The following is a 10000-nucleotide window of genomic DNA, read 5'->3' on the forward strand; positions in this document are numbered from 1 at the left end:
TGTGTCCTAGGTCTGTATGTCTCATCCCTGTGTCCTAGGTCTGTATGTCTCTCTACCTCCTCTCTTGATCCCTGTGTCCTAGGTCTGTATGTCTCTCTACCTCCTCTCCTCTCTTGATCCCTGTGTCCTAGGTCTGTATGTCTCTCTACCTCCTCTCTTGATCCCTGTGTCCTAGGTCTGTATGTCTCTCTACCTCCTCTCCTGATCCCTGTGTCCTAGGTCTGTATGTCTCTCTACCTCCTCTCTTGATCCCTGTGTCCTAGGTCTGTATGTCTCTCTACCTCCTCTCTTGATCCCTGTGTCCTAGGTCTGTATGTCTCTCTACCTCCTCTCTTGATCCCTGTGTCCTAGGTCTGTATGTCTCTCTACCCCCTCCTCTCTTGATCCCTGTGTCCTAGGTCTGTATGTCTCTCTACCTCCTCTCCTCTCTTGATCCCTGTGTCCTAGGTCTGTATGTCTCTCTACCTCCTCTCTTGATCCCTGTGTCCTAGGTCTGTATGTCTCTCTACCTCCTCTCTTGATCCCTGTGTCCTAGGTCTGTATGTCTCTCTACCTCCTCTCTTGATCCCTGTGTCCTAGGTCTGTATGTTTCTCTACCTCCTCTCCTCTCTTGATCCCTGTGTCCTAGGTCTGTATGTCTCTCTACTTCCTCTCCTGATCCTTGTGTCCTTTATGTGCCTGCCGCCCTATAGAGTTCCTATAGAGTTCCTAAAGTTCCTATAGAGTTCCTATAGAGTTCCTATAGAGTTCCTAGAGTTCCTATAGAGTTCCTAAAGTTCCTATAGAGTTCCTATAGAGTTCCTATAGAGTTCCTATAGAGTTCCTAAAGTTCCTATAGAGTTCCTATAGAGTTCCTATAGAGTTCCTAAAGTTCCTATAGAGTTCCTATAGAGTTCCTATAGAGTTCCTATAGAGTTCCTATAGAGTTCCTATACAGTTCCTATACTGTTCCTATAGAGTTCCTATAGAGTTCCTATAGAGTTCCTATATAGTTCCTATACAGTTCCTATAGAGTTCCTATACAGTTTCTATACTGTTCCTATAGAGTTCCTATAGAGTTCCTATAGAGTTCCTATATAGTTCCTATACAGTTCCTATAGAGTTCCTATAGAGTTCCTATACAGTTCCTATACTGTTCCTATAGAGTTCCTATAGAGTTCCTATAGAGTTCCTATATAGTTCCTATACAGTTCCTATAGAGTTCCTATAGAGTTCCTATAGAGTTCCTATAGAGTTCCTATAGAGTTCCTATACAGTTCCTATATAGTTCCTATAGAGTTCCTATAGAGTTCCTATATAGTTCCTATAGAGTTCCTATATAGTTCCTATACAGTTCCTATATAGTTCCTATAGAGTTCCTATACAGTTCCTATAGAGTTCCTATAGAGTTCCTATAGAGTTCCTATAGAGTTCCTATACAGTTCCTATACAGTTCCTATAGAGTTCCTATAGAGTTCCTATACAGTTCCTATAGAGTTCCTATAGAGTTCCTATAGAGTTCCTATACAGTTCCTATAGAGTTCCTATAGAGTTCCTATAAGTTCCTATAGAGTTCCTATAGAGTTCCTATACAGTTCCTATACAGTTCCTATAGAGTTCCTATAGAGTTCCTATACAGTTCCTATACAGTTCCTATAGAGTTCCTATAGAGTTCCTATAGAGTTCCTATAGAGTTCCTATAGAGTTCCTATAGAGTTCCTATACAGTTCCTATAGAGTTCCTATAGAGTTCCTATAGAGTTCCTAAAGTTCCTATACAGTTCCTATAGAGTTCCTATAGAGTTCCTATAGAGTTCCTAGAGTTCCTATAGAGTTCCTAAAGTTCCTATAGAGTTCCTATAGAGTTCCTATAGAGTTCCTAGAGTTCCTATAGAGTTCCTAAAGTTCCTATAGAGTTCCTATAGAGTTCCTAAAGTTCCTAGAGTTCCTATAGAGTTCCTATAGAGTTCCTATAGAGTTCCTATACAGTTCCTATAGAGTTCCTAAAGTTCCTATAGAGTTCCTATAGAGTTCCTATAGTAGTTCCTATAGAGTTCCTATACAGTTCCTATACAGTTCCTATAAGTTCCTATAGAGTTCCTATACAGTTCCTATAGAGTTCCTATAGAGTTCCTATAGATTCCTATAAGTTCCTATACAGTTCCTATAGAGTTCCTATACAGTTTCTATACTGTTCCTATAGAGTTCCTATAGAGTTCCTATATAGTTCCTATACAGTTCCTATAGAGTTCCTATAGAGTTCCTATACAGTTCCTATACTGTTCCTATAGAGTTCCTATAGAGTTCCTATAGAGTTCCTATATAGTTCCTATACAGTTCCTATAGAGTTCCTATAGAGTTCCTATAGAGTTCCTATATAGTTCCTATAGAGTTCCTATATAGTTCCTATACAGTTCCTATACAGTTCCTATAGAGTTCCTATAGAGTTCCTATACAGTTCCTATACAGTTCCTATAGAGTTCCTATATAGTTCCTATGGAGTTCCTATAGAGTTCCTATAGAGTTCCTATACAGTTCCTATAGAGTTCCTATAGAGTTCCTATAGAGTTCCTATATAGTTCCTATACAGTTCCTATAGAGTTACTATATAGTTCCTATAGAGTTCCTAGAGTTCCTATAGAGTTCCTAAAGTTCCTATAGAGTTCCTATAGAGTTCCTATAGAGTTCCTAGAGTTCCTATAGAGTTCCTAAAGTTCCTATAGAGTTCCTATAGAGTTCCTATAGAGTTCCTATAGAGTTCCTAAAGTTCCTATAGAGTTCCTATAGAGTTCCTATAGAGTTCCTAAAGTTCCTATAGAGTTCCTATAGAGTTCCTATAGAGTTCCTATAGAGTTCCTATACAGTTCCTATACTGTTCCTATAGAGTTCCTATAGAGTTCCTATAGAGTTCCTATATAGTTCCTATACAGTTCCTATAGAGTTCCTATACAGTTTCTATACTGTTCCTATAGAGTTCCTATAGAGTTCCTATAGAGTTCCTATATAGTTCCTATACAGTTCCTATAGAGTTCCTATAGAGTTCCTATACAGTTCCTATACTGTTCCTATAGAGTTCCTATAGAGTTCCTATAGAGTTCCTATAAGTTCCTATAAGTTCCTATAAGTTCCTATAAGTTCCTATAGAGTTCCTATAGAGTTCCTATAGAGTTCCTATATAGTTCCTATACAGTTCCTATACAGTTCCTATATAGTTCCTATGGAGTTCCTATAGAGTTCCTATATAGTTCCTATACAGTTCCTATATAGTTCCTATACAGTTCCTATATAGTTCCTATGGAGTTCCTATAGAGTTCCTATAGAGTTCCTATACAGTTCCTATAGAGTTCCTATAGAGTTCCTATAGAGTTCCTATACAGTTCCTATACAGTTCCTATATAGTTCCTATAGAGTTCCTATAGAGTTCCTATACAGTTCCTATAGAGTTCCTATAGAGTTCCTATAGAGTTCCTATACAGTTCCTATAGAGTTCCTATATAGTTCCTATAGAGTTCCTATATAGTTCCTATACAGTTCCTATACAGTTCCTATAGAGTTCCTATACAGTTCCTATACAGTTCCTATACAGTTCCTATAGAGTTCCTATATAGTTCCTATGGAGTTCCTATAGAGTTCCTATAGAGTTCCTATAGAGTTCCTATACAGTTCCTATAGAGTTCCTATAGAGTTCCTATAGAGTTCCTATATAGTTCCTATACAGTTCCTATAGAGTTCCTATATAGTTCCTATAGAGTTCCTATACAGTTCCTATAGAGTTCCTATATAGTTCCTATAGAGTTCCTATACAGTTCCTATAGAGTTCCTATACAGTTCCTATAGAGTTCCTATACAGTTCCTATAGAGTTCCTATACAGTTCCTATAGAGTTCCTATAGAGTTCCTATACAGTTCCTATACAGTTCCTATAGAGTTCCTATACAGTTCCTATAGAGTTCCTATATAGTTCCTATAGAGTTCCTATACAGTTCCTATAGAGTTCCTATACAGTTCCTATAGAGTTCCTATACAGTTCCTATAGAGTTCCTATACAGTTCCTATATAGTTCCTATAGAGTTCCTATACAGTTCCTATAGAGTTCCTATGGAGTTGTTGAGATATACAGTTACTGTATGTATTGATGCTGGGATTGTTTTAAATGTTGCATGTACAGTTGAAGTTGGAAGTTTATATACACTTCATACACAAGTTTACATGAAACTCGTTTTACAACCACTCCACAAATGTCTTGTAAACAAACTATAGTTTTGGCAAGTCGGTTAGGACATCTACTTTGTGCATGACACAAGTAATTATTCCAACAATTGTTTACAGACAGATTATTTCACTTATAATTCACTGTATCACAATTCCAGTGGGTCAGAAGTTTACATACACTAAGTTGACTGTGCCTTTAAACAGCTTGGAAAATTCCAGAAAATTGTGTCATGGCTTTAGAAGCTTCTGATAGGCTAATTGACATAATTTGAGTCAATTGGAGGTGTACCTGTGGATGTATTTCAAGGCCTACCTTGAAACTCAGTGCCTCTTTGCTTGACATCATGGGAAAATGGACAAATGGACAATGACCCCAAGCATACTTCCAAAGTTGTGGCAAAATGGCTTAAGGACAACAAAGTCAAGGTATTGGAGTGGCCATCACAAAGCCCTGACCTCAGTCCTATAGAACATTTGTGGGCAGAACTGAAAAAGCATGTGAGAGCAAGGAGGCCTGCAAACCTGACTCAGTTACACCAGCTCTGTCAGGAGGAATGGACCAAAATTCACCCAATTTATTGTGGGAAACTTGTGGAAGGTTACCTGAAACATTTGACCCAAGTTAAACAATTTAAAGGCAATCCTACCAAATACTAATTGAGTGTATGTAAACTTCTGACCCACTGGGAATGTGATAAAAGAAATAAAATCTGAAATAAATCATTCTCTCTACTATTATTCTGACATTTCACATTCTTAAAATAAAGTGGTGATCCTTACTGACCTAAAACAGGGATTTTTTACTAGGATTAAATGTCAGGAATAGTGAAAAACTGAGTTTAAATGTATTTGGCAAAGGTGTATGTAAACCTCCCACTTCACCTGTAGGTGTTTATGTCCTGATCATTCAGATGGAGCCCCTGGTATATGGATTGTTACATATAAACTCAGCAAAAAAAGAAACGTCCTTTCACTGTCAACTGCGTTTATTTTCAGCAAACTTAACAACTGTAAATATTTGTATGAACATAAAAAGATTCAACAACTGAGACCTAAACTGAATAAGTTCCACAAACATGTGACTAACAGAAATTGAATAATGTGTCCCTGAACAAAGGGGGGTCAAAATGAAAAGTAACAGTCAGTATCTGGTGTGGCCACCAGCTGCATTAAGTACTGCAGTGCATCTCCTCCTCATGGACTGCACCAGATTTGCCAGTTCTTGCTGTGAGATGTTACCCCACTCTTCCACCAAGGCACCTGCAAGTTTTCTGACATTTCTGGGGGGGAATGGACCTCACCGTCCGATCCAACAGGTCCCAGACGTGCTCAATGGGATTGAGATCCGGGTTCTTCGCTGGCCATGGCAGAACACTGACATTCCCGTCTTGCAGGAAATCACGTACAGAACGAGCAGTATGACTGGTGGCATTGTCATGCTGGAGGGTCATGTCAGGATGAGCCTGTAGGAAGGGTACCACATGAGGGAGGAGGATGTCTTCCCTGTAATGCACAGCGTTGAGATTGCCAGCAATGACAACAAGCTCAGTCCGATGATGCTGTGACACACCGCCCCAGACCATGACGGACCCTCCACCTCCAAATCGATCCCGCTCCAGAGTACAGGCCTCGGTGTAACGCTCATTCCTTCGACGATAAACTCCAATCCGACTATCACCCCTGGTGAGACAAAACTGCAACTCGTCAGTGAATAGCACTTTTTGCCAGTCCTGTCTGGTCCAGCGACGGTGGGTTTGTGCCCATTGGCGACATTGTTGCCAGTGATGTCTGGTGAGGACCTGCCTTACAACAGGCCTACACTCCCTCAGTCCAGCCTCTCTCAGCCTATTGCGGACAGTCTGAGCACTGATGGAGGGATTGTGCGTTCCTGGTGTAACTCGGGCAGTTGTTGTTGCCATCCTGTACCTGTCCCGCAGGTGTGATGTTCGGATGTACCGATCCTGTGCAGGTGTTGTTAAACGTGCCACTGCGATGACGATCAGCTGTCCGTCCTCTCTCCCTGTAGTGCTGTCTTAGGCGTCTCACAGTATGGACTTTGCTATTTATTGCCCTGGCCACATCTGCAGTCCTCATGCCTCATTGCAGCATGTCTAAGGCACGTTCACACAGATGAGCAGGGACCCTGGGAATCTTTATTTTGGTGTTTTTCAGAGTCAGTAGAAAGTCAGTAGTGTCCTAAATTGCCTATTGTAAGTTGTTAGTGTCTTAACGACCGTTCCACAGGAGCATGTTCATTAGTTGTTTATGGTTCATTGAACAAGCATGGGAAACAGTGTTTAACTTCTTATGGGCAGGTGGGACGGTAGCGTCCCACCTGGCCAACATCCGGTGAAATTGCAGAGCGCGAAATTCAAACTACAGAATTATAAATATTTAACTTTCATAAAATCACAAGTGTAATACATCAAAATAAAGCTTAACTTCTTGTTAATCCAGCCGCGGTGTCAGATTTCAAAAAGGCTTTACGGCGAAAGCACACCATGTGATTATCTGAGGACAGCGCCCCTCATACAAAAGCATGAAAAACATATTTCAACCAGGCAGGTGCGCCACGAAAGTCACAAATAGCGATATAATAAATCCCTTACCTTTGATGATCTTCTTCTGTTGGCACTCCAAAAGGTCCCAGTTACATCACAAATGGTCCTTTTGTTCGATAATGTCCTTCTTTATATACATAAAAACTCAGTTTATCTGGCGCGCTTCAGTCAATAATCCACCCAGTTTCCCTCCATCAAAATGCATACAAAATGAATCCCAAACGTTACTAATAAACTTTTTCAAACAAGTCGAACAACGTTTATAATCAAACCTTAGGTACCCTAATACGTAAATAAATAATACAATTTAAGACGGAGAATAGTTGTTGTCTTTACCGGAGAAAAATACCAAAGAATGCGCTCTCTTCCACGCGCTTGGAAACACTACAGCCAAAATGGGAGCCACCTAGAAAAACTACAGTTTCTGGCTCATTTTCCCAAAAACCAGCATGAAACTCTTTCTAAAGACTGTTGACATCTAGTGGAAGCCCTAGGAACTGCAATCTGGGAGGATTTCGCCTTATAATAAAAGTGACAGCCATTGAAAACAGTGGTAGGCTGAAATATTTTTGGGGGGGATGGTTTGTCCTCGGGGTTTCGCCTGCCATATCAGTTCTGTTATACTCACAGACATTATTTTAACAGTTGTAGAAACTTTAGAGTGTTTTCTATCCAAATCCAATTATATGCATATCCTAGCATCTGGGCCTGAGTAGCAGGCAGTTTACTTTGGCCACTCTTTTCATCCGGACATGAAAATACTTCCCCCTACCCAAGAGAGGTTAAACCCTTTACAATGAAGATCTGTGAAGTTATTTGGATCTTCACGTATTATCTTTGAAAGACAGGGTCCTGAAAAAGGGACGTTTCTTTTTTAGCTTCTGTGATTGTGTAACGGCTGTCGGGGGAGAGAGTTGACCAAGGTGCAGCGGAGTTAGTGTTCATCATGATTTTAATTTCAGAAAGAACACTATACAAAACAAAACAAGAAAACTGACAGCCAAACAGTCCTGTCAGGTGCAAAACACTCAACAGAAACAATTACCCACAAAACCCAAAGGAAAAACATGCTCCTTATGTGTGACTCCCAATCAGCAACAACGAACTTCAGCTGTGCCTGATTGGGAGCCACACACGGCCCAAAACAAAGAAATACAAAAAACCTAGAAAAGGAACATAGAACGCCCACCCAATGTAACACCCTGGCCTAACCAAAATAAAGAACAAAAAACCCCTCTCTATGGCCAGGGCGTTACAGATTGTTTCTATGGAGCAGCTGGGTGTTTGTGTTATGAAGGACATCCATGGGTTATGACTTCATGTCCCGTTGCCAGGGACGATAACAGAGCCAATAAATTTAATAGGCTGTAAATGACTGTAGTTAAAGCACCATTTTAGAGGTCTGTACGCAGATGTATGTGTGTGCAGCCAGGTCACTCAAGATCCACTGCGAAATTAGACGTCGTTCCAGGTAAGCAAGACATCAGGGGATGACTTCAAAAGCAGCCACTAGGGGCAACAGTGAGCACTATTACCACCAAGCAGTCTTGGGTTTTGCTAGAGCGTTGTGGATGGGGATGGCAGATGGACGTAAGCCGCGAGCTCCGGCTCCAAGGGTCGCGTTTTCAATCCCAGTGTTTGGCACTTGTTTTTTCAGGTTTTTTTAACCCTATCCTAAACCTTAACCCTTAACTTAGTTAAATTAAGGTTACCTTTAAAATAAAAACTAAAAACTAACCATTCGGAATGAATGTCTAAAACGTGTGATTGTGCAGTGAGACTGTGAGATCTTGTTGGTGTGTGATGGTTAAACCATGCGTTTCCCCGGTTCCCAGGTGTATCGTCATGTTCACAGCTACAGGGGAGGACAGCGTTCCCTATCCTCTCCTCCCACTCTTCCTTCTCATCCCTCCATCCCTCCTGTTCTCCTCCTCATCCCTTCTTACCCCCAGGAGGAGGACAAAACCTCCGCAGAGCACCACTCCGGGAGTCAAGGCCACAGCTGCCCCCTCCCTCCCTCCCTCTATCCTTCCATCTCTCCATCCCTCTCTCTCTCTCTCTCTCCCCAGACCCCTGGTTAAAGGCAGACCATTAACTTGTGAAGGACTTTATTAAACCCAAAGAGATGGGTCTCCCCTCGCTCCCCCTTTCGTCTCATATCTTCTTCCTCCTCTTCTCTCTATCTTCCAGTCTTCTTTCCTCTCTACCACCTTTCACCCCCTGTTCCCTCTCTTCACCTCCAGTCTCCTCTCCTCTCCTCTTTCCTCTCTACCACCTTTCACCCCCGTTCCCTCTCTTCACCTCCAGTCTCCTCTCCTCTTTCCTCTCTACCACCTTTCACCCCCTGTTCCCTCTCTTCACCTCCAGTCTCCTCTCCTCTCCTCTTTCCTCTCTACCACCTTTCACCCCCTGTTCCCTCTCTTCACCTCCAGTCTCCTCTCCTCTCCTCTTTCCTCTCTACCACCTTTCACCCCCGTTCCCTCTCTTCACCTCCAGTCTCCTCTCCTCTTTCCTCTCTACCACCTTTCATCCCCGTTCCCTCTCTTCACCTCCAGTCTCCTCTCCTCTCCTCTTTCCTCTCTACCACCTTTCACCCCCTGTTCCCTCTCTTCACCTCCAGTCTCCTCTCCTCTCCTCTTTCCTCTCTACCACCTTTCACCCCCTGTTCCCTCTCTTCACCTCCAGTCTCCTCTCCTCTTTCCTCTCTACCACCTTTCACCCCCTGTTCCCTCTCTTCACCTCCAGTCTCCTCTCCTCTTTCCTCTCTACCACCTTTCACCCCCTGTTCCCTCTCTTCACCTCCAGTCTCCTCTCCTCTCCTCTTTCCTCTCTACCACCTTTCACCCCCCGTTCCCTCTCTTCACCTCCAGTCTCCTCTCCGCCCTTCCTCTTCTGTCTTCCGTCTTCTGTTTCTTCACGTCCACTACCATGTAACACATTAGCTACTGTATGAAGGAAGCTGTTTCTTAACAGGGTTATGAGAGTGCTGCAGCTGCTACCCTCGTTAACAGCCCTGGACTGTGTCCCAAATGCTATCCTATTCCCTACATAGTGCCTTATAGGCCCTGGTCAAAAGTAGTGCACTAAATATTGGGCCTTGGTCAAGAGTAGTGCTCTAAATAGGGTGCCACTTGGGACTGAGACCTGTTGTTGACTGTCAGGTTTCTGAGGGAAGATCGATGGAGCTGCTCTGGTCAACAGACAGAAACCTGACTCACTCTACCTTCTGTCCTTTCATCCCTTTCTCCTC

This window comes from Salmo salar, chromosome 17 (assembly GCF_965601325.2).
Source record: "Salmo salar chromosome 17, fSalSal1, whole genome shotgun sequence".
Classification (NCBI taxonomy): Eukaryota; Metazoa; Chordata; class Actinopteri; order Salmoniformes; family Salmonidae; genus Salmo; species Salmo salar.